The sequence below is a fragment of the Oncorhynchus mykiss genome, chromosome 18 (genome assembly GCF_013265735.2).
Source record: "Oncorhynchus mykiss isolate Arlee chromosome 18, USDA_OmykA_1.1, whole genome shotgun sequence".
In the NCBI taxonomy this organism is placed as follows: Eukaryota; Metazoa; Chordata; class Actinopteri; order Salmoniformes; family Salmonidae; genus Oncorhynchus; species Oncorhynchus mykiss.
The window spans coordinates 49,437,877-49,461,421 of record NC_048582.1 but is presented as its reverse complement, the minus strand read 5'-3'; the positions used below and the strand labels follow the sequence as shown (position 1 = coordinate 49,461,421).

The 23,545-nt window shown below is 44.5% G+C and overlaps 1 protein-coding gene across 1 annotated transcript in view; it reads left to right on the top strand.

The window, feature by feature from the left end:
* The window catches only part of LOC100135978 (thyroid hormone receptor beta), a 140,449-nt gene that overhangs the window by 11,708 nt on the left and 105,196 nt on the right, over positions 1–23,545 (top strand). The gene's annotated exons all lie outside the window — the stretch shown is intronic.

The following is a 23,545-nucleotide window of genomic DNA, read 5'->3' as shown; positions in this document are numbered from 1 at the left end:
TGTATGAGACTGTATGAGAATGACGACTTGTGAAATTATATGAAATTGTCTTGTGTTTCTGTGATGTGGTGTGTGTGTGTGTGGTGGGGTGGGGTGGGGGAGGGGGGTGTACAAGCCGTTTCTTCTCAATCCAGGACAAAATGGTCAGCTTGGCAGCAACGTGTCTCTGGCCTCTTGACTACCAACATCAGCACCAAGTTTACGTCCCAAATGGCACCCTATTCCCAAATGGGCCCATAGGGCTACGTCAAAAGTAGTGCACTAAGTAGAGAATAGGGTGCTATTTGGGACAGAACCCGAGCATCTGCAATGCATTAGCACAAGCTCAGATAGTCAGCCCAGCATGTGTTCAGGAACATCTTAATGATTCTGACGATTTATCAAGATCACAGAAAAATGCTAAAGAGAGAGATTTGCCCAAACATTGACACAAATCAAGCATTTTATTTCCATCTTCTTTCTGCAAATCTGGTACATATGGTGGGAGAGGTAGGATCTTAATTTGATGACACTGTTGCAGGAAATGTAAAACTTGTAGTGTGAGGTTTCAAAAACCTTCTGATGTTTGTAATTTCCACTTTCAAATTTCTGACTTAAAATTGCCCTCACGAAAAATGTATCGGCCCCAACAAAAACGTTAATAAATTATAATCCGCATATTGATTCACATTTCCTGTTGCTGAATTTTTTTTGTTTAATGCTGTAGCAAACTGGCTCAAATTAAGATCCTACACCTGTATTGAGGCGAGGCCTTGTTAAATGAACTGGTAAGACCTGTTTCACGCTTCAGAAAGTATTCACACCCCTTGGACTTTTTCCACATTTTGTTGAGTTGTAGCCTGAATTTAATTAAATTGATTAAATTTAAATGTTGTGTCAATGGCCTATACTGTACACACAATACCCCATAATGTCAAAGTGGTATTGTGTTTTTACACATTTTTACAAATTCATTAAAAATGAAAAGCTGAAATGTCTTGAGTCAATAGGTATTCAACCCCTTTGTTATGGCAAGCCTAAATAAGTTAAGGGGTAAACATTTGCTTAACAAGTCATATATACAGTTGAAGTCGGAAGTTTACATACACGTAGGTTGGAGTCATTAAAACTCGTATTTCCACCACTGCACAAATGTCTTGTTAACAAACTATAGTTTTGGCAAGTTGGTTAGGACATCTACTTTGTGCATGACACAAGTCATTTTTCCAACAATTGTTTACAGAAAGATTATTTCTGTACAGTGATTATCACTGTATCACAATTCCAATGGGTCAGAAGTTTACATACATAAGTTGACTGTGCCTTTAAACAGCTTGGAAAATTGGCTTTAGAAGCTTCTGATAGGCTAATTGACATCATTTGAGTACATGTGGAGGTGTACATGTGGATGTATTTCAAGACCTACCTTCAAACCCAGGGCCTCTTTGCTTGACATCATGGGAAAATCAAAAGAAATCAGCCAAGACCTCAGAAAAACAATTGTAGACCTCCACAAGTCTGGTTCGTCCTTGGGAGCAATTTCCAAACACCTGAAGGGACCACGTTCATCTGTAAAAAACAATAGTACGCAAGTATAAACACCATTGGACCATGCACCCGTCATGCTCAGGAAGGAGACATGTTCTGTCTCCTAGAGATGAACGTACTTTGGTGCCAAAAGTGCAAATAAATCCCAGAACAACAGCCAAGGACCTTGTGAAGATGCTGGAGGAAACAGGGACAAAAGTATCTATATCCACAGTAAAACCAGTCCTATATCGACATAATCTGAAAGGCCGCTCAGTAAGGAAGAAGCCACTGCTCCAAAACCGCCATTAAAAAGCCAGACTATGGTTTGCAACTGCACATGGGGACAAAGATCGTACTTTTTGGAGAAATGTCCTCTGGTCTGATGAAACAAAAATAGAACTGTTTGGCCATAATGGCCATCATTATGTTGGGAGGAAAAAAGGGGAGGCTTGCAAGCCGAAGAACACCATCCCAACCGTGAAGCATGGTGGTGGCAGCATCATGCTGTGGGGGTGCTTTGCTGCAGGAGGGACTGGTGCACTTCACAAAATAGATGGCCTAATGAGGTAGGTAAATTATGAGGAAATATTGAAGCAACATATCAAGACATCAGTCAAGAAGTTCAATCTTGGTCGCAAATGTGTCTCCCAAATGGACAATGACCCCAATTATACTTCCAAAGTTGTGGCAAAATGGTTTAAGGACAACAAAGTCAAGGTATTGGAGTGGTCATCACAAAGCCCTGACCTCAACCCTATAGAACATTTGTGGGCAGAACTGAAAAAGCGTGTGCGAGCAAGGAGGCCTACTAACCTGACTCAGTTACACCAGCTCTGTCAGGAGGAATGGGCCAAAATTCACCCAACTTATTGTGGGAAGCTTGTGGAAGGCTACCCGACATGTTTGACCCAAGTTAAACCATTTAAAGGCAATGCTACCAAATAATAATTGAGAGTATGTCAACTTCTCACCCACTGGGAATGTGATGAAAGAAGTACAAGCTTAAATAAATCATTCTCTCTACTATTATTCTGACATTTCACATTCTTAAAATAAAGTGGTGATCCTAACTGACCTAAGACAAGGAATTGTTACTAGGATTAAATTGTGTGTGTAAACTTCTGACTACAACTGTAAGTTGCATGGACTCACTTTGTGTGCAATAACAGTGTTTAAAATCATTTTTGTGAATGACTACCTCATCTGTACCAATCACATATAATTATCTGGAGCGGCCTTCAGTCGAGCAGTGAATTTCAAACACAGATTCAACCCCAAAGACCAGGGAGGTTTTCCAATGCTTTGCCAAGAAGGTCACCTACTGGTAGATGGGTAAAATAAAAAGCAGACATTAAATATCCCTTATAGCATAGTGAAGTTATTAATTACACTTTGGATGGTGCCTCAATACACCCAGTCACAACGAAGATACAGGTGTCCTTCCTAATTAATTAGCTGGAGAGGAAGGAAACCGCTCAGGGATTTCACTATGAGGTCAATGGTGACTTTAAAGCAGTTACAGAGTTTAATGGCTGTGATAGGAAATAACTGAGGATGTAGTTACTCCACAATACTAACCTTAAAGACAGAGTGAAAAGAAGGAAGCCTGTACATAATAAAAATATTCCAAATCATACATCCTGTTTGCAATAAGGCACTAATGTAAAACTGCAACAAATTTGGCAAATAAATTACCTTTATGTCTTGAATGCAAAGCATTATGTTTGGGGCATATCCAGGTTAATTCTCCATTCCAGCGGACACTGGGAGTTAAATTCACTTTCCAGCAGGACATTAACCTAAAACACAAGGCCAAATATACACTGGAGTTGCTTACCAATACAACATTGAACTCCAGGGAGTGTATCACTCTATTGAGGGTTAAGATAACTCCCAGTAAAGTCAATTTAACCCAATTTTTTGGGGGTGATTTCAACTATTCTTGATTTACTGTGCACCTGTTTGCTATTATACAGCTCTAGAGTTTTTGCTGTTCAGCAGTTTCTGTGGGTGTCCAAAAACACTTGCCTGCATCCCAAATAGCATCCTATTCCGTATATAGTGTACTACTTTTGTCCATAGGGAATAGGGTCCCATTTGGGATGCAGCTATGGACTCCATACTACAGTACAAAATGGAACTCTGAGCTAAATTCCATCTCCACATTGGCTGGATGAACTGCAGGGTGCAGTAAACTGATTGGCTGACCGGGTTCTACTCGCAGCTGTCAGAAGCAACTGTTTTGCAACCAGAGAGTGTAGCTCCTTGCAACAACAGTGGTCAATGCTGTCTGGAAGAGCTCTCTTTCTGCAGTGCTTGGCTACCTATTCTGCAAATTGCAGACCTGAGTTTGAATACTATTTTAACTAATTTAAAAGTCTTAAGCTGTACTTGATGGAGTTTTCCTGGTACAAAGTAACACAAGTAGCACAATTAAGGGTGGCAGGTATCCTGGTGGTTAAGAGCATAGGGCCAGTAACCGAAAGGTCACTGGTTCGAATCCCTGAGCTGGCAAGGTGGAAAAATCAACTGTATTGCCCTTGAGCAAGGCAGTTAACCCCAACAACAACTGCTCCCAGGGAGGATGATGTTGATTAAGGCAGTCCCCTACACCTCTCTGATTCAGAGGGGTTGGGTTAAATGCAAAAGACACATTTCAATTGAATGCATTCAGTTGTGCAAACGACTAGGTTTCCCTCCTTTCCCTTTCCCCAGTAGAATAGTCCAAAAATGGTAAGCACTGCCCATCTCGCAACCCCAAAAACACACAACGCTCAGTGTATTTGGAATGTCTCAAATAAGGATGGATCCCAGGTCTGCTATGCACATTGCACATACTGTACTCTGACATGAATGCATTAACATGTCCTGAGGGACACATACTGTACTCTGAGATGAATTTATTGAAATGTCCTGAGGGACACATACTGTACTCTGAGATGAATGCATTAAAATGTCCTGAGGGACACATACTGTACTCTGAGATGAATATATTCAAATGTCCTGAGGGACACATACTGTACTCTGAGATGAATGCATTGAAATGTCCTGAGGGACACATACTGTACTCTGAGATGAATATATTCAAATGTCCTGAGGGACACATACTGTACTCTGACATGAATGCATTAAAATGTCCTGAGGGACATATATTTCAAGAGGAGTTCTGGAGTGAGAACCAAATGTCAACCCCGCCCACTGTCTGAATCCTCCCACTCACTACTTTGGCTTCCCTTTTCTCCCCATTAGAGAAAGTGAGAAATCTATAGCCAAAACATCAACCACAGCTTGTTGTAAAACTGGGAGTGTGATATCCAGTACCAGTCAAAAGTTCACACCTACTCATTCGAGGGGTTTTCTTTATTTGGACTATTTTCTACATTGTAGAAAATTAGTGAAGACATTAAAACTATGAAATAACACATATGGAATCATATAGTAACCAAAAAAGTGTTAAACAAATCAAAATGTATTTTTTATTTTGCATTGATGACAGCTTTGCACACTCTTGGCATTCTCTGAACCAGTTTCATGATAAATGCTTTCCCAACAGTTTGGAAGTAGTTCCCACATATGCTGAGCACTTGTTGGGTGCTTTTGCTTCAACTCATCCCAAAACATCTCAGTTGGGTTGAGGCTGGGTGATTGTGGAGGTTAGTTCATCTGATGCAGCAAATGATAGTCCCACTAAGCGCAAACCAGATGGGATGGCGTATCACTGCAGAATGCTGTGGTACCCATGCTGGTTAAGTGTGCCTTGAATTCTAAATAAATCAGATTCAGAGTCACCAGCAAAGCACTGCCACACCATCACACCTCCTCCTCCGTGCATCACGGTTAGAACCACACATGGTGAGATCATCCGTTCACTTACTCTGCGTCTCACAAAGACACAGCGGTTGGAACTAAAAATCTCAAATTTGGACTCATCAGACCAAAAGACAGATTTCCACCAGTCTAATGTCCATTGCTCGTGTTTCTTGGCCCAAGCAAGTCTTCTTCTTATTGGTGTCCTTTTGTAGTGGTTTCTTTGCAGCAATTTGACCATGAAGGTCTGATTCACATTTTCCTCTGAACAGTTGATGTTGAGATGTGTCTTTTACTCTTGAAGAATTTATTTGGGCTGCAATTTCTGAGGCTGGTAACTCTAATGAACGTATCCTCTGCAGCAGAGGTAACTCTGGGTCTTGCTTTCCTGTGGCGGTCCTCATGAGAGCCAGTTTCATCATAGCGCTTGATGGTTTTTGCGACTGCACTTGAAGAAACTTTAAAAGTTCTTGAAATGTTCCGCATTGACTAACCTTCATGTCTTAAATTAATGATGGATACTAACCATAACTTGTCACAACACAACTGATTGGCACAAACACATTAATAAGAAGGAAAGAAATTCCACAAATTAACTTTTAACAAGGCGCACCTGTTAAGGTGTGAGGTGTAAGGTTGAGAGAATGCCAAGTTGTCATCAAGGCAAAGGGTGGCTACTTTGAAGAATCTCAAAAATAAAATATACTTTGATTTGTTTAACACTTTCTTTGGGTTACTACATGATTCATGTGTTATTTCATAGTTTTGATGTCTTCACTATTATTCTACAATGTAGAAAATAGTAAAAACAAAGAAAAACCCTTCAATGAGCAGGTGTGTCCGAACTTTGCTACTGTATGTTTTAAGGGAGGTGGCAGTAAGGTAGCCTAGTGGTTAAGAGCATTGGGCCAGGAACAGGAAGGTCGCTAGTTTGAATCCCAGAGATGACTAGGTGAAAAATCTGGGCGTCAATGTAAGTAACGTAATTAAAAAATACCCTTCAATGTGTGTATGTACTGCATGGGTAGTCTTAGACGTACATGGAGATGTTTTAGAGTCCTGTGTTGAGAGAGAGAGAGTGACAGAAAGAAAGAGAGAGAGAGAGAGAGAGTGATAGTGTGTGTTCAGCGCTAGCTGGTTGTTTGACATTCACTGATTTCTGCCATTATAATCAGCAGTGATACTACTTCCACACACCCACACACAAACTCCCGTCCTGTACACTGGGCCAGCTTCCTTGTGGAGAGGAAAAGGGCGCCGTTCTGTTGTCTCTGTATCTCTCTGGCTCTCCCTCCCTCCTTTCTATCTGCTCAGGACATAAACACTTCATCGGAGTGGCAACAACCAACACATTGTGGATACTGATAGTGTGTTTGAGAAAGAGTGAGCATCAAAGAAAGGGCGGGAGAGAGAGTAATAGAGAGAGGGAGATAAATGGATAGAGAGAAAGAGAAGCAAAAAAAGCACTTCATCGTGAGAGAGCTACTTGTAATTGGCCGCTGCTCAACCCCCCACAGCCAGAAGCAGTTATGCCAAAGTACCTAGCCACTTCTTCACCACAATGACTACAGCGGACGTCACAGCTAGGCCAACACTTAGAATACAGACACTTATGATGCTTCATATGAACGGGCCACTAGTCTAGAACTGATACACTTGGTTTGCATCCCAACTGGAAGCTGATTCCTGTGCACTATGTTGAGAAAAGGATGCCATTTGGGACTTAAAATGGTATCAGGCTTGGGCATCATGCATGCCAATTCAAGATTTATCCACTGGAAATATAAGCTGATTGAAGATGTTGTTTCCTTTATGCATAATTCCCTCAAATATATGACATTTGGCCATCAGTGTGCACTCAAAAAAATATAGGGTGCATGAAGCCTCTGGTACAAGGATATCATAATCTAGGATAAATCATGTGGGATTGATACTCCTTATTTACATATTTCACTTTTCATAGTTAACATTTCTCAGCAGATGACAAATGAAAGAAAACAGTCAAGCGGAGATAGATTTGGACGAGATTAATTTGTTTTGGAACAAACTAATTGACCTCAGTTGGACCTTTCAGAGCAGTTGGCAAAGTGTTAGCATGCAATGTTCTATGGAAAAACTACGAAGCCTGTACGCTGGCAGAAAGATAGTCAAGCCTGTTATACCATTATGTCTTGGTATCAGTGTTCCTATTGACTAATACACTAGTACCTTTACTATTGATGGTTATTGGGCACATTTTGTTACGTTGCAGCCTTATTCTATAATTTATTAAATTGTTTTTTCTCTCATCAATCTACACACCATACCCCAGAATGACAAAGCAAAAACAACAACTGAAATGTCACATTTACATAAGTATTCAGTCTCTTTACTCAGTACTTTGTTGAAGTACCTTTGGAAGAGATTACAGCCTTGAGTCTTCTTGGATATAACGCTACAACCTTGGCACACCTGTATTTTGGGAGTTTCTCCCATTCTTCTCTGCAGATCCTCTCAAGCTCTGTCAGGTTGGATGGGGAGCATCGCTTTACAGCTATTTTCAAATCTCTCCAAAGATGGTTGATCGTGTTCAAGTCTGGGCTCTGGCTGGGCCACTCAAGGACATTCAGAGACTTGTCCAGAAGCCACTCCTGTGTTTTCTTGGCTGTGTGCTTAGGGTCGTTGTCCTGTTAGAAGGTGAACCTTCACCCCAGTCTGAGGTCCTGAGCGCAGGTTTTCATCAAGGATTTCTCTGTACTTTGTTCCTTTCATCTTTCCCCCGATCCTGACTAGTCTCCTAGTCCCTGCTGCTGAAAAACATCCCCACAGCATGATGCTGCCACCACCATGCTTCACCGTAGGGATGGTGTCAGGTTTCCTCCAGACATGACACTTGGCATTCAGGCCAAAGCGTTCCGTCTTGGTTTCATCAGAAGAGAGAATGTTGTTTCTCATGGTCTGAAAGTCCTTTAGGTGCCTTTTGGCAAACTCCAAGCGGGCTGTCATGTGGCTTTTACTGAGGAGTGGCTTCCGTCTGGCCACTCTACCATAAAGGCCTGATTGTTTGAGGGCTGCAGAGATAGTTGTCCTTCTGGAAGGTTCTCCCATCTCCACAGAGAAACTCTGGAGCTCGTTCTTGGTCACTTCTCTCACCAAGGCCCTTCTCCCCCGATTGCTTAGTTTGGCCGGGCGGCCAGCTCTAGGAAGAGTCTTGTTGGTACCAAACTTCTTCCATTTAAGAATGAAGACCTTCAATGCTTCAGACATTTTTTGGTACCCTTCCCCAGATCTGTGCCTCAACACAATCCTGTCACTGAGCTCTACAGACAATTCCTGCGACCTCATGGCTTTGTTTTTGCTCTGACATGCACTGTCAACTGATGGGACCTGATATAGACAGGTGTGTGCCTTTCCAAATCATGTCCAATCAATAGAATTTACCACAGGTGGACTCCAGTCAAGTTGTAGAAACATCTCACGGATGATCAATGGAAACAGGATGCACCTGAGCTCAATTTCGAGTCTTATAGCGAAGGGTCTGAATACTTACATAAAAAAATAAGGTATACATTTGCAAAAAAAAAACAAAAAAAGCCTAAAAACCTGTTTTCGCTTTGTCATTATAGGGTGTTGTGTGGATTGATGAGGATTTTTTTTTATTTAATACATTTTGAAATAAGGGAGTAACGTTACCAAATGTGGAAAAAGTCAAGGTGTCTGAAATCTTTCCGAAGGCGTTGTATATAGCACAATACTTTTGACCTCCAAGTTATATCTCTGACTATACAGTACACATAGATCCAGGTTCAGGAAGCTCAGGGACCCTAGCCTGGTCATGTGACAATAAATTTTGCAGTTGGCAAGAGTTTTTAATTTTACCCCTTTTTTCTCGCCAATTTCATGGTATCCAATAGTTTTTTTTTGTAGCTACTATCTTGTCTCATCGCTACAACTCCCGTACAGACTCAGGAGAGACGAAGGTTGAAAGTCATGCATCCTCCGATACACAACCCAACCAAGCCGCACTGCTTCTTAATACAGCGCGCATCCAACCCGGGAAGCCAGCTGCACCAATGTGTCGGAGGAAACACTGTGCACCTGGCAACCTTAGTTAGCGCGCACTGCGCCCAGCCCGCCACAGGAGTCGCTGGTGCGCGATGAGTCAAGGATATCCCTGCCGGCCAAGCCCTCCCTAACCTGGACGACGCTGGGCCAATTGTGCATCGCCCCACAGACCTCCCGGTCATGGACGGTTGTGACAGAGCCTGGTCGAGAACCCAGAGTCTCTGGTGGCACAGCTGGCGCTGCAGTACAGCACCCTTAACCACTGCGCCACCTGGGAGGACCAGTTGGCAATAGTTTAACTGTTTTTACTGACTCTGTTCAACTTATTCAGTCAAAAGAACAAATCTTTTGACTAATTCCGTTCATTTGATTCAGAGCACGCAGGACCCCCTACCGGCAAACGATGAACTAAAAACTCTAAAGAATCATGTTTCTGCAAGCCTCTCGTTCACCATAGGGGGCTTATTGGAGGTGTCATTTGTGACTGAGACTTGTGCTTCAAGTGTGCTTCAAACAATGTACATTTGGGATTGCTAGTCAGACAAATAAGATTACTTCTTGATACCTTTGAAACAAGGTCTATTTGTGGCAACAACTGGACTAGATTGTGAACAACTCTTGGTGGAATGCAGTTGCTTGACTGCAGCGAGGGAGATTAGCACAATATCGTTTGCGAACTGCAGCAGTCCTCACAAAACGATTCGTTCTAGAGTTCGAGCTTGTTGAGCAGATGCTGGCTGTAGGCTATGTGTTTTTAGTTGATCTATTTTCCTGCGTGCATGTGATAGACAGTTGGTGGTGGGAGCACATCTCTGGAGCCTCCTTAGCCGGAGGAGCATGTATTAATCCTGTTGTATTTATTGCGGCCAGCAGGTCAAATAAACAACTAAAACTAATGAGTCTCTCGGCTCGAATGAACAATGACTCTCGAGTCAGTAAAAATACTTGTTCTTAGCGATCTGCACATCACTAGTTGACAAGACAGCACAAAGAGATCTGGAACCAGGTTACGCAAACCCCTGTATGCCTAACTGATTACTTGGGTCTCCCATGCAGAGAGAAAGGCTCTGTTTGTCTATGTCCTCCGAGAGAAGTTGTCAGACAGGTAGAATGAAAGACAGAAAGATTAGGCCACATCAAGGTAATTCGATTTGAAGGGGGCATTTAACCAATCAAATGATGTGCCCTGATCTGAAGAAAGAGAATACGTGACGAAGGAGAGGAAAACATGTTGTTGAGGCTGAGGGTCTGAATCACTGGAGGGTAACTGTTGATGTCCTCCAGTCTGCTATCTGTTATCCTGATGTGAACTCTCTGGATTCCCAGCTGCGTCTCAAATTGCACCATATTCCCTATATTCCCTTTTGACCAGGGCCCTAGGTGCACAATGTAGGGAATAGGGTGCTATTTCTTAAATCGCCCCCATTCCTTAAATCCGGACCTCCCCTTATTGGCCTTCATTATATGCATGTGATAGTCCGTTGTGTCCTCCAATGTCCTGTCAACATTTCGTAGTGGCTGACAGATTGGTTTGGAATCCAATGTCCTGTCAACATTCCGTAAAGGCTGACGGATTGGTTTGGAATCCAATGTCCTGTCAACATTTCGTAGAGGCTGACGGATTGGTTTGGCATCTTATTCCTTGTCAACATTTCGTAGAGGATGACAGATTGGTTTGGCATCTGATGTCCTGTCAACATTTCGTAGAGGCTGACGGATTGGTTTGGCATCTGATGTCCTGTCAACATTTCGTAGAGGCTGACGGATTGGTTTGGCATCTGATGGCCTGTCAACATTTCGTAGAGGCTGACGGATTGGTTTGGCATCTGATGGCCTGTCAACATTTCGTAGAGGCTGACGGATTGGTTTGGCATCTGATGGCCTGTCAACATTTCGTAGAGGATGACGGATTGGTTTGGCATCTGATGGCCTGTCAACATTTCGTAGAGGCTGACGGATTGGTTTGGCATCTGATGGCCTGTCAACATTTCGTAGAGGCTGACGGATTGGTTTGGCATCTGCTGGCCTGTCTTGTACATTTCGTAGAGGATGACGGATTGGTTTGGCATCTGATGGCCTGTCAACATTTCGTAGAGGATGACGGATTGGTTTGGCATCTCATGGCCTGTCAACATTTCGTAGAGGATGACGGATTGGTTTGGCATCTGATGGCCTGTCAACATTTCGTAGAGGCTGACGGATTGGTTTGGCATCTGATGGCCTGTCAACATTTCGTAGAGGCTGACGGATTGGTTTGGCATCTGATGGCCTGTCAACATTTTGTAGAGGATGACGGATTGGTTTGGCATCTGATGGCCTGTCAACATTTCGTAGAGGATGACGGATTGGTTTGGCATCTGATGGCCTGTCAACATTTCGTAGAGGCTGACAGGTTAGTTTGGCATCTGATGGCCTGTCAACATTTCGTAGAAGCTGACAGGTTAGTTTGGCATCTGATGGCCTGTCAACATTTCGTAGAGGCTGACAGGTTAGTTTGGCATCTGATGGCCTGTCAACATTTCGTAGAGGCTGACAGGTTAGTTTGGCATCTGATGGCCTGTCAACATTTCGTAGAGGCTGACAGGTTAGTTTGGCATCTGATGGCCTGTCAACATTTCGTAGAGGCTGACGGATTGGTTTGGCATCTGATGGCCTGTCAACATTTCGTAGAGGCTGACAGGTTAGTTTGGCATCTGATGGCCTGTCAACATTTCGTAGAGGCTGACAGGTTAGTTTGGCATCTGATGGCCTGTCAACATTTCGTAGAGGCTGACAGGTTAGTTTGGCATCTGATGGCCTGTCAACATTTCGTAGAGGCTGACAGGTTAGTTTGGCATCTGATGGCCTGTCAACATGTCGTAGAGGCTGACAGGTTAGTTTGGCATCTGATAGCCTGTCAACATTTCGTAGAGGCTGACAGGTTAGTTTGGCATCTGATGGCCTGTCAACATTTCATAGAGGCTGACAGGTTAGTTTGGCATCTGATGGCCTGTCAACATTTCGTAGAGGCTGACAGGTTAGTTTGGCATCTGATGGCCTGTCAACATTTCATAGAGGCTGACAGGTTAGTTTGGCATCTGATGGCCTGTCAACATTTCGTAGAGGCTGACAGGTTAGTTTGGCATCTGATGGCCTGTCAACATTTCGTAGAGGCTGACAGGTTAGTTTGGCATCTGATGGCCTGTCAACATTTCGTAGAGGCTGACAGGTTAGTTTGGCATCTGATGGCCTGTCAACATTTCGTAGAGGCTGACAGGTTAGTTTGGCATCTGATGGCCTGTCAACATTTCGTAGAGGCTGACAGGTTAGTTTGGCATCTGATGGCCTGTCAACATTTCGTAGAGGCTGACAGGTTAGTTTGGCATCTGATGGCCTGTCAACATTTCGTAGAGGCTGACAGGTTAGTTTGGCATCTGATGGCCTGTCAACATTTCATAGAGGCTGACAGGTTAGTTTGGCATCTGATGGCCTGTCAACATTTCGTAGAGGCTGACGGATTGGTTTGGCATCTGATGGCCTGTCAACATTTCGTAGAGGCTGACGGATTGGTTTGGCATCTGATGGCCTGTCATCATTTCGTAACGGATGACGGATTGGTTTGGCATCTGATGGCCTGTCAACATTTCGTAGAGGCTGACAGGTTAGTTTGGCATCTGATGGCCTGTCAACATTTCGTAGAGGCTGACAGGTTAGTTTGGCATCTGATGGCCTGTCAACATTTCGTAGAGGCTGACGGATTGGTTTGGCATCTGATGGCCTGTCAACATTTCGTAGAGGCTGACAGGTTAGTTTGGCATCTGATGGCCTGTCAACATTTCGTAGAGGCTGACAGGTTAGTTTGGCATCTGATGGCCTGTCAACATTTCGTAGAGGCTGACAGGTTAGTTTGGCATCTGATGGCCTGTCAACATTTCGTAGAGGCTGACAGGTTAGTTTGGCATCTGATGGCCTGTCAACATGTCGTAGAGGCTGACAGGTTAGTTTGGCATCTGATAGCCTGTCAACATTTCGTAGAGGCTGACAGGTTAGTTTGGCATCTGATGGCCTGTCAACATTTCATAGAGGCTGACAGGTTAGTTTGGCATCTGATGGCCTGTCAACATTTCGTAGAGGCTGACAGGTTAGTTTGGCATCTGATGGCCTGTCAACATTTCATAGAGGCTGACAGGTTAGTTTGGCATCTGATGGCCTGTCAACATTTCGTAGAGGCTGACAGGTTAGTTTGGCATCTGATGGCCTGTCAACATTTCGTAGAGGCTGACAGGTTAGTTTGGCATCTGATGGCCTGTCAACATTTCGTAGAGGCTGACAGGTTAGTTTGGCATCTGATGGCCTGTCAACATTTCGTAGAGGCTGACAGGTTAGTTTGGCATCTGATGGCCTGTCAACATTTCGTAGAGGCTGACAGGTTAGTTTGGCATCTGATGGCCTGTCAACATTTCGTAGAGGCTGACAGGTTAGTTTGGCATCTGATGGCCTGTCAACATTTCGTAGAGGCTGACAGGTTAGTTTGGCATCTGATGGCCTGTCAACATTTCATAGAGGCTGACAGGTTAGTTTGGCATCTGATGGCCTGTCAACATTTCGTAGAGGCTGACGGATTGGTTTGGCATCTGATGGCCTGTCAACATTTCGTAGAGGCTGACGGATTGGTTTGGCATCTGATGGCCTGTCATCATTTCGTAACGGATGACGGATTGGTTTGGCATCTGATGGCCTGTCAACATTTCGTAGAGGCTGACGGAATGGTTTGGCATCTGATGTCCTGTCAACATTTCGTAGAGGCTGACAGGTTAGTTTGGCATCTGATGGCCTGTCAACATTTCATAGAGGCTGACAGGTTAGTTTGGCATCTGATGGCCTGTCAACATTTCGTAGAGGCTGATGGATTGGTTTGGCATCTGATGGCCTGTCAACATTTCGTAGAGGCTGACGGATTGGTTTGGCATCTGATGGCCTGTCATCATTTCGTAACGGCTGACAGGTTAGTTTGGCATCTGATGGCCTGTCAACATTTCGTAGAGGCTGACGGATTGGTTTGGCATCTGATGGCCTGTCAACATTTCGTAGAGGATGACGGATTGGTTTGGCATCTGATGGCCTGTCAACATTTCGTAGAGGATGACGGATTGGTTTGGCATCTGATGGCCTGTCAACATTTCATAGAGGCTGACGGATTGGTTTGGCATCTGATGGCCTGTCAACATTTCGTAGAGGCTGACGGATTGGTTTGGCATCTGATGGCCTGTCAACATTTCGTAGAGGCTGACAGGTTAGTTTGGCATCTGATGGCCTGTCAACATTTCGTAGAGGATGACGGATTGGTTTGGCATCTGATGGCTTGTCAACATTTCGTAGAGGCTGACGGATTGGTTTGGCATCTGCTGGCCTGTCTTGTACATTTCGTAGAGGATGACGGATTGGTTTGGCATCTGATGTCCTGTCAACATTTCGTAGAGGCTGACGGATTGGTTTGGCATCTGATGGCCTGTCAACATTTCGTAGAGGCTGACGGATTGGTTTGGCATCTGATGGCCTGTCATCATTTCGTAAAGGATGACGGATTGGTTTGGCAGCTGATGGCCTGTCAACATTTCGTAGAGGCTGACGGATTGGTTTGGCATCTGATGTCCTGTCAACTTTTCGTAGAGGATGACGGATTGGTTTGGCATCTGATGTCCTGTCAACATTTCGTAGAGGATGACGGATTGGTTTGGCATCTGATGGCCTGTCAACATTTTGTAGAGGCTGACGGATTGGTTTGGCATCTGATGGCCTGTCAACATTTTGTAGAGGCTGACGGGTTGGTTTGGCATCTGCTGGCCTGTCTTGTACATTTCGTAGAGGATGACGGATTGGTTTGGCATCTCATGGCCTGTCAACATTTCGTAGAGGATGACGGATTGGTTTGGCATCTGATGGCCTGTCAACATTTCGTAGAGGCTGACGGATTGGTTTGGCATCTGGTGGCCTGTCAACATTTCGTAGAGGCTGACGGATTGGTTTGGCATCTGATGGCCTGTCAACATTTTGTAGAGGATGACGGATTGGTTTGGCATCTGATGGCCTGTCAACATTTCGTAGAGGCTGACAGGTTAGTTTGGCATCTGATGGCCTGTCAACATTTCGTAGAGGCTGACAGGTTAGTTTGGCATCTGATGGCCTGTCAACATTTTGTAGAGGATGACGGATTGGTTTGGCATCTGATGGCCTGTCAACATTTCGTAGAGGATGACGGATTGGTTTGGCATCTGATGGCCTGTCAACATTTCGTAGAGGCTGACAGGTTAGTTTGGCATCTGATGGCCTGTCAACATTTCGTAGAAGCTGACAGGTTAGTTTGGCATCTGATGGCCTGTCAACATTTCGTAGAGGCTGACAGGTTAGTTTGGCATCTGATGGCCTGTCAACATTTCGTAGAGGCTGACAGGTTAGTTTGGCATCTGATGGCCTGTCAACATTTCGTAGAGGCTGACAGGTTAGTTTGGCATCTGATGGCCTGTCAACATTTCGTAGAGGCTGACGGATTGGTTTGGCATCTGATGGCCTGTCAACATTTCGTAGAGGCTGACAGGTTAGTTTGGCATCTGATGGCCTGTCAACATTTCGTAGAGGCTGACAGGTTAGTTTGGCATCTGATGGCCTGTCAACATTTCGTAGAGGCTGACAGGTTAGTTTGGCATCTGATGGCCTGTCAACATTTCGTAGAGGCTGACAGGTTAGTTTGGCATACATGCACGGTTATTCCAGAGGAAAATACCTGGTGCTGAGGCAGATGTCTGCTTGTTTGAAGTAAGTAAAAAAAAAAAATGAAACCCCTGTGGATATTTAAAAAGGCTGGGTCTGCAGTTTGCACAAAAATGGTTTGTCATATTTTGATTGCTGTTGCCATGCCGTTTATGTTTACTGTTGTTCTCCCTGCACAGTTTTCACTCAGATTGTGAGTTCCCATTCTCTTGTAGTCTGTTCTGTTCTTTCACTTTCTAGTTAGAAACAGTGTCTGTTATGTGTCCTCTGGCTCTTTCCTCCTCTGTTGACAGACTCATGGTCTTTTTATGATTTAAGGGCAGCAAAATGAATTGAGATTAAAAGTGTTATTTTGTTTCAGGCAGAGATTTGAAAAAGAGAGAGAAATAATGAGGGATAGAGAGAGGAGAAGGAGAAGTGAAGATAGCTGGGTTGCGGCCATGTTGAAAGAATAGAGGCCCATTCTCATACTTCGTCCAACAAAGACATGTCCATATATCAACTGACACTCATTCCAACCAACCTCACAGAGCTTTGCCCCTTCCCCACCCCTGTCTCTCTCTCTCTCGCTCTCTCTCTTTCCATCTCTCTTTCTCCCCCTCTCTCGCTATCTTTCTCCCTCTCGCTGGGTCTGTTTTTGATTATCAGAAGGGACCTCTCTTTTTTCCACAGAATGAGTGTGTGGTCATGACACTGCGTCCCTTTGGTCTCTTTCACTTCATTCTGACCATGGCTCTCTCTGTCTTTCAAACACCACTATAGTACATTAATAGCTGACTGGTATGGTTAGCTTTTACCAAACGTTCTAAGTGGCTCTTTACACAAAAGTGTTTTAAAGTACACTGAGTGTACAAAACATTATGAACACCTGCTCTTTCGATGATAGACTGAACAGGTGAATACAGATGAAATCTATGATCCCTTGTTAATGTTAAATCCACTTCCATGAGGGTAGATGAAGGGGAGGAGACGGGTTGAATAAGGATTTCTAAGCCTTGAGACAATTGAGACATGGATTGTGTATGTGTGCCATTCAGAGGGTGAATGGGCATGATGGGTATGGTAGTAGGTGCCAGGCGTATCGGTTTGAGTGTGTCAAGAACTGCAATGCTGCTGGGGTTTTCACACTGGGAATCAAGAATGGTCCACCACCCAAAGGACATCCAGCCAACTTCACACAACTGTGGGAATTATTTGAGTCAACATGGGCCAGCATCCCTGTGGAACGCTTTCGACATCATCTTGTAGAGTCCATGCCCTGACAAATGGAGGCTGCTCTAATGGCAAAAGGGGTGGGGTGGGGGGGGGGTTGCAACTCAATATTAAGAAGGCGTTCTTAATGTTTTGTACACTCAGTGTACATTAACTTAGAACATGTGTAGACTAAAATGCTGACCAAACCGGCTTTGCGCGTGCCTCTGCGTGCTCCATGTGCATGTGTTGATCTTGTCTATCCCCACCAGACGCATTCATGAAACGCAGGTTAAAATACCAGAACTGTGAACCAACTGTATTCTTTTGGGGGCAGGTCTTGCAGCGCGGGGTTGCAGCACGGGACTCGCGGGACTTGCAGCGCGTCTAAAATAGAACCAAGTTCTATTTTAGCGCCTGGCTACGCAGACGCTCATTGATGCGAGCAAACAGTTTGGATGAAATTATTGAATAACACGTAGTGTACATTCATTTTGCAATGCCCTTTGGCCCCTTGTCAAAGTAACACTCTGAAGTGGCGCAGCGGTCTAAGGCACTGCCTCTCAGGTCAAGAGGTGTCACTGCCTCTCAGGTCAAGAGGTGTCACTGCAGTCTCTGGTTCAAATCCAGTCTGCATCACATCTGGCCGTTATTGGGAGTGGTGCACAATTGGCCCAGTGTCGTCTGGGTTTGGCCTACTGTCATTGTAAATAAGAATTTGTTCTTAACTGACTTTCCTAGTTAAATCTAATTTAATGCACTACTGTAGGCAATATGTTGCCATTTGGTCCCTGGTCAAAGTAATGCAGAATGTACTGTAGGCAATATTTTTCCCTTTGGGACTCAACCTTTGTCTTTGTGTACCTAGCTATTCTATCAGAGTTCAAAGTCCTTAGAAATAAATAATTGAGCTTGACGCTGCAAGTTATGACAGAACTCTGTCCCCCTGGCTTAGCCCCATTCTGAATTAGCGCCATACTGTTAGCTACTTATTAAAACAGCTATATAACATGTACAGTAGTAGATAGCAGATTGGCCTTGTAGTTGCATTGTTACTAATATCATTTTTCTCTTTTTATGTGAATGGACCCCTCCTTTCCTCTCCTTTCCTCTCCTCTCCCTCTACTAACAGGTAAGTCCTTTCCCATAGAGTGAGCCATCTGAGTGTGTGGATATTACTGGGTCTGTGTCTACTTTCTTAGCTGAAGTGTGTGTTTGCATGCGTGTGTATATGCATAAGTTTATGCGCTTTGTGTGTGTGTGTTCAGACTAGTGGTCGACCGAATAATGATTATTCAACGCCGATACCGATTATTGGATGACCAAAAAAAGCCTATACCGATTAATCGGACGATTTATATATATATATTTGTAATAATGACAATTACAACAATACTGATTGAACACTTTTATTTTTACTTTAATATAATTTACTTTAATATAATACATAAATAAAATCAATTTAGTCTCAAATAATTAATGAAACATGTTCAATTTGGTTTAATTAATGCAAAAACACAGTGTTGGAGAAGAAAGTAAAAGTGCAATATGTGCCATGTAAAAAATATGTGCCATGCCGATTAATCGGTCGACCTCTAGTCCAGACCTTACATGTGTGTATTGATGTGCATACAGGGCTCATCGGTGAAAGAGCCTTATCCCACTGGGCACACACTTGTTGAATCAAGGTAATTTCAAAGAAATTATGTTGAACCAATGTTGAATAGATGCTGAATTGACATGTGTGTCCAGTGGGCTTGGTCTCAGCATGACTCCCAGTCGAAATAAAGGAAAAAAATAAATAAACACTTACTACTTCTATAATACGGAGTGGACTGATGCAACCTCTGCAGTGAGCAGAGTCTGAAGTGACCAGCCTGGGATGCAGTGGGCTGCTCTGCTGCACACCTGGGCTGCTCTGCTGCACACCTGGGCTGCTCTGCTGCACACCTGGGCTGCTCTGCTGCACACCTGGGCTCAAATAGTGTTTGTTTTCTTTCTAAAACTTTGAGCGTTTCATTGAGCTTGCTTTGAGTGCCAGATGGACACACCTGGGTGTGCACTTTTGGGATATATTGCGTTGGTTCCGTTGCGCCAGGCAAGCACAATTAAGTGTGATTAAGTATCTGTAAGAAAAAGCATCCTAGATCTGACTCTGGCCTGCTGCAGTGCGTTTAAGCGCTTCAGGGAGCATGGCCCGGTGAGGGAGACACACACACAATCCACAAAATCACACACTTACATAGCCAGGTCAAGCTGGGTGAGGAGGGTTAGGGAGGCGTTACAAAACCAATAACAAGCCTACTAATATTTTTGCACTTGCTAAGTGTAGGGGTCCTAGGCCTAGTTACATGATCTGTAACCTGAATGAATGTGTGCATTTATGTGTGAAATCAACATATGCGACCAGATGTTGAATGTACATGTGCCCAGGGAGACAGCAACCTTAGGTCCAGGCTCAGCTCTGTCTTAAATCCTTTGGGTCGGCCAGCCCAAACGGATTATTAGGTTCAGATAGTGACGGAAACCATATATACAAAAATAAAAATGCAAACTGGCATGCCTAAACTAAAGATTCAAAATCAAAACAAAAGGCCGCATGGCCACCAAACCAACCAGCAGCCTCACGATTCTCCAAGCTCCCACTCTGCTTGATCACCCACTTAATTGTCAGCACCTAATGTGCGCCGACAGAGATGGAAGCGAGGCGGCTTCACGCTTCGCGTTCCTAGGAAACTATGCCGTTTTTTGTTTTTTTTACGTGTTATTTCTTACATTGGTACCCCAGGTCATCTTAGGTTTCATTACATACAGTCGAGAAGAACTACTGAACATAAGAGCAGCGTCAACTCACCATCAGTACGACCAAGAATATGACTTTCGCGAAGCGGATCCTGTGTTCTGCCTTTCACCCAGGACAACGGAATGGATCCCAGCCAGCGACCCAAAAAAACGACTTCGTAAAAGGGGGAAACGGAGCGGTATTCTGGTCAGACTCCGGAGACGGGCACATTGTGCACCACTCCCTAGCATTCTTCTCGCCAATGTCCAGTCTCTTGACAACAAGGTTGATGAAATCCGAGCAAGGGAAGCATTCCATAGGGACATCAGAGACTGTAACACTCTTTGCTTCACGGAAACATGGCTCACTGGAGAGACGCTATCGGAGTCGGTGCAGCCAGCTGGTTTCTCAAAGGATCGCGCAGACAGAAACAAACATCTTTCTGGTAAGAAGAAGGGCGGGGGCGTATGCTTCATGGTTAACGTGACGTGGTGTGATCATAACAACATACAGGTACTCAAGCCCTTCTGTTCACCTGATTTAGAATTCCTCACAATCAAATGTCGACCGCATTATCTACCAAGGGAATTCTCTTCGATTATAATCACAGCCGTATATATTCCCTGCCAAGCAGACACATTGATGGCTCTGAACGAACTTTATTTGACTCTTTGCAAACTGGAATCCATTTATCCGGAGGCTGCATTCATTGTAGCTGGGGATTTTAACAAGGCTAATCTGAAAACAAGACTCTCTAAATTTTATCAGCATATCGATTGCGCAACCAGGGCTGGAAAAACCTTGGATCACTGCTATTCTAACTTCCGCGACGCATATAAGGCCCTGCCCCGCCCTCCTTTCGGAAAAGCTGACCACGACTCCATTTTGTTGATCCCTGCCTACAGGGCCTTAAAACAAGAAGCTCCCGTGCTGAGGTCTGTTCAACGCTGGTCCGACCAATCTGATTCCACACTCCAAGACTGCTTCCATCACGTGGACTGGGATATGTTTCGTATTGCGTCAGACAACAACATTGACGAATACGCTGATTCGGTGAGCGAGTTCATTAGAACGTGCGTTGAAGATGTCGTTCCCATAGCAACGATTAAAACTTTCCCAAACCAGAAACTGTGGATTGATGGCAGCATTCGTGTGAAACTGAAAGCCCGAACCACTGCTTTTAATCAGGGCAAGGTGACCGGAAACATGACCGAATACAAACAGTGTAACTATTCCCTCCGCAAGGCAATCAAACAAGCTAAGCGTCAGTATAGAGACAAAGTAGAATCTCAATTCAACGGCTCAGACACAAGAGGTATGTGGCAGGGTCTACAGTCAATCACGGATTACAAAAAGAAAACCAGCCCCGTCACGGACCAGGATGTCTTGCTCCCAGGCAGACTAAATAACTTTTTTGCCCGCTTTGAGGACAATACAGTGCCACTGACACGGCCCGCAACTAAAACATGCGGACTCTCCTTCACTGCAGCCGACGTGAGGAAAACATTTAAACGTGTCAACCCTCGCAAGGCTGCAGGCCCAGACGGCATCCCCAGCCGCGCCCTCAGAGCATGCGCAGACCAGCTGGCTGGTGTGTTTACGGACATATTCAATCAATCCCTATCCCAGTCTGTTGTTCCCACATGCTTCAAAAGGGCCACCATTGTTCCTGTTCCCAAGAAAGCTAAGGTAACTGAGCTAAACGACTTCCGTCATCATGAAGTGCTTTGAGAGACTAGTCAAGGACCATTTCACCTCCACCCTACCTGACAGCCTAGACCCACTCCAATTTGCTTACCGCCCAAATAGGTCCACAGACGATGCAATCTTAACCACACTGCACACTGCCCTAACCCATCTGGACAAGAGGAATACCTATGTGAGAATAATGTTCATCGACTACAGCTCGGCATTTAACACCATAGTGCTCTCCAAGCTCGTCATCAAGCTCGAGACCCTGGGTCTCGACCCCGCCCTGTGCAACTGGGTACTGGACTTCCTGACGGGCCGCCCCCAGGTGGTGAGGGTAGGCAACAACATTTCCACCCCGCTGATCCTCAACACTGGGGCCCCACAAGGGTGCGTTCTGAGCCCTCTCCTGTACTCCCTGTTCACCCACAACTGCGTGGCCACGCACGCCTCCAACTCAATCATCAAGTTTGCGGATGACACTACAGTGGTAGGCTTGATTACCAACAACGACGAGACGGCCTACAGGGAGGAGGTGAGGGCCCTCGGAGTGTGGTGTCAGGAAAATAACCTCACACTCAACGTCAACAAAACTAAGGAGATGATTGTGGACTTCAGGAAACAGCAAAGGGAACACCCCCCTATCCACATCGATGGAACAGTAGTGGAGAGGGTAGTAAGTTTTAAGTTCCTCGGCGTACACATCACAGACAAACTGAATTGGTCCACCCACACAGACAGCATCGTGAAGAAGGCGCAGCAGCGCCTCTTCAACCTCAGGAGGCTGAAGAAATTCGGCTTGTCACCAAAAGCACTCACAAACTTCTACAGATGCACAATCGAGAGCATCCTGTCGGGCTGTATCACCGCCTGGTACGGCAACTGCTCCGCCCACAACCGTAAGGCTCTCCAGAGGGTAGTGAGGTCTGCACAACGCATCACCGGGGGCAAACTACCTGCCCTCCAGGACACCTACACCACCCGATGTCACAGGAAGGCCATAAAGATCATCAAGGACAACAACCACCCGAGCCACTGCCTGGTCACCCCGCTATCATCCAGAAGGCGAGGTCAGTACAGGTGCATCAAAGCTGGGACCGAGAGACTGAAAAACAGCTTCTATCTCAAGGCCATCAGACTGTTAAACAGACACCACTAACATTGAGTGGCTGCTGCCAACACACTGACTCAACTCCAGCCACTTTAATAATGGGAATAGATGGGAAATTATGTAAAATATATCACTAGCCACTTTAAACAATGCTACCTAATATAATGTTTACATACCCTACATTATTCATCTCATATGTATATGTATATACTGTACTCTATATCATCTACTGCATCTTTATGTAACACATGTATCACTAGCCACTTTAACTATGCCACTTTGTTTACATACTCATCTTATATGTATATACTGCACTCAATACCATCTACTGTATCTTGCCTATGCCTCTCTGTACCATCACTCATTCATATATCTTTATGTACATATTCTTTATCCCCTTACACTTGTGTCTATAAGGTAGTAGTTTTGGAATTGTTAGCTAGATTACTTGTTGGTTATTACTGCATTGTCGGAACTAGAAGCACAAGCATTTCGCTACACTCGCATTAACATCTGCTAACCATGTGTATGTGACAAATAAAATTAGATTTGATTTGATTTATCAACCAAGCTCAGCATCTGGACACGGTTGCTGCTGCCCCCTGGGGAAATGGAGTGTGGAAGTGGTAGTGAGCTGTAGTGTGCTGCCTATACTACCTAACATA